We start from the raw sequence: 2680 nt of genomic DNA, 5'->3' as shown, positions 1-2680 counted from the left end.
CACAGTAGCCAAAAGAGGGGAACAACTCAAAGGCCTATCAACAAAAATGTGGCACATCCACACGATGGAATATTATTTGGCAATAACAAGGAATGAAGTACTAAGACATGCCACAACATGGATGATCCTTGAGAGCACTGTGCCAGGTGAAATCAGCCAGTCACAGAAAACCACATCGTGTACGATTCAATTTATAGGAAATGTCCAAAATAGACAAATCTATTTTTGAAAAGTGTATTAGTGGTTGCCTAGGGCTGGGCAGGAAGAAGGGGAGGTGAAAAGGGCAGTGATGGCTAATGGGCATGGGGTTATTTTTGCAGGGTGATAAAAATGCTCTAAAATTGATTGTAGTGATGAGTGCATTCTTTTAAAAAAATTGAATCGTACACCTTACACTCCCATCAACGTGTATAAGCATCCCTTTTCTCAGCAACCTTCCCGGCATCTGTTACTTTTCGAACTTTTAATTCTGACTGGTATGAGATGGTACCTCGTTGTGGTTTTGATTTGCATTTCTGTAATGATTAGTGATGCTGAGCATTTTTTCAGCCATTGCGAAAAGCAGTGTGGCAGCCTTTCAAAGAACTTAAAACAGAATTACCATTCAACCCAGCAATCCCGTTATTGGGGATGTATCCAAAGGAATATAAATCATTCTACCAAAAAGACACATGCATGTGTATGTTCATTGCAGCTTTTCACAATAGCAAAGACATAGAATCAACCCAAATCCCCCTCAACAGCAGACTGGAAAAAGAAAATGTGGTACCTCTATACTGTGGAATACTATACAACCACAAATAAGAACCAGATCATGTCCTTTGCAGCAACACGGATGAAGCTGAAGGTCACTATTCTAAGCAAATGACCACAGGAACAGAAAACCAAATACCACATGTTCTCACCTGTAAGTGGGAGCTAAACAACAAAAACACATGGATACTAGGAGAAGAAAGACAGACACTGGGGCCAACCTGAGGGTAGAGAGTGGGAGGAGGGAGAGGACCAGAAAAAGATGCCTATCTGGTACTATGCTTATTACGCAGGTGATGAAAGTACCTGTTACCAAACCCCCATGACATGCAGTTTATCCACATAACAAATCTGCACCTGTATCCCTGACCCTAAAATAAAAGTTAAAAAACAAATGAATAAAAATAAATTTAAAAAAAGCATTGTACAACTTAAATAAGCCAATTGCATGGTAGATGAGTTATATCTTAATATAGCTGTTATTTTTTTTAAATGAAAAGAATCCAGTCAGGCACAGTGGCTCACACCTGTAATCCCAGCACTTTGGGGGCCTGAGGCAGGCAGATCATGAGGTCAGGAGTTCAAGACCAGCCTAACCAACATGGTGAAATGCCACCTCTACTAAAAAATACAAAAATTAGCCTGGCATGGTGGCGCACACCTATAATCTCAGCTACTCACGAGGTTGAGGCAGGAGAATCGCTTGAACCCAAGAGGCAGAGGTTGCAGTGAGCTGAGATTGCGCCACTGTATTACTGTATCCCAGCTGGGCAACAGAGCACTCAAAAAAAAAAAAAAAAAGAAAAAAGAATCCAGTTAGCAAACAGATGAAAACAAAAAGAGGTTACTCTATAACCCTTTTAGGGTTTGCCAAAGATGGCGGTATATAGACTGGGGACAAGAGGTGGTGAACTATATTGGGGTTTATCAATTATAGAACAGGCTCCTCTAGAGGGATATAAAGCACCGCCAAGTCCTTTGAGTTTTAAGCTACTGCTTGTAGTATCCTGGTGAATGGTTTTGTTAATGTAACTGTTAAGCGTTCAGGGCTAAGCATAGCAGGGTATCGAACCCCAGTTTGGGTCTTAGCTATTGTGTCTTCAGGATATTAAAGCCACTTTCATAGGCTACCTAGGGGAGGAATTCAAACACACGTGGAAGGGCTAGCCTTACAGAGGACAGAAACTGCTTATCCAGGGCACTGGGATGAGTGCAGATGTTATGAGGTTTGAAGATTTGGACTTGAGAGTATGACTGTTAACATCTGATGGCCGAGCAGGCACGCAAAGGGAAGCAGCCTTGAAGTTTGGAGACAATGAAGAAGAAATGAAGTAGTTGTGGAGGTGAGATGATGTTTGCTGGGAGCGCTGCAGTCCTGATGCTGCCTCACACTCCTGCCCACTGGCGCCCTCGTTTCCCGCCTCTCCCTTTGATCCTCTGTGCAATTAATAAAGGGCTTCTCAAATGTAAGCGCTCATTGGGGGTCAGAGTGAGGGAAATGGTTGCCAGGCCAATGAGAAATGGATAGCCTTATTCAGATCTGGAGAACAATGACAGCAAAAAAGTGCAAAAGACGAGGGAGTCAGAATGAAAGGGGAGAGGAGAAGGAAGCTCCAGCTCCATCCTGGGCTTTACTGAACTAGAAGTCACCTTTCAGCAGGGCCACGTCAGGGGCACGCACCTGTCCATTGCGCAGAACTCTGTGGCGGAAGTCGCTCCCTGTGGTTTCCTGTTCTCTCAGTCTTGAAATTCTTAACAAGTTGAATTGAGTTTTGTTTTGTTTTGTTGTTTGAGACAGGGTCTTGCTCTGTTGCCCAGGCTGGAGTGCCATGGTGCCATCTCTGCTCACTGCAGCCTTGACCTCCCAGGTTCAAGCAATCCTCCTGCCTCGGCCCCCAACTAGCTGGGACTACAGGCACATGCCACC

The sequence above is a fragment of the Cebus imitator genome, unplaced genomic scaffold (genome assembly GCF_001604975.1).
Source record: "Cebus imitator isolate Cc_AM_T3 unplaced genomic scaffold, Cebus_imitator-1.0 Scaffold253, whole genome shotgun sequence".
Classification (NCBI taxonomy): Eukaryota; Metazoa; Chordata; class Mammalia; order Primates; family Cebidae; genus Cebus; species Cebus imitator.
This window is presented reverse-complemented; position numbering follows the sequence as displayed.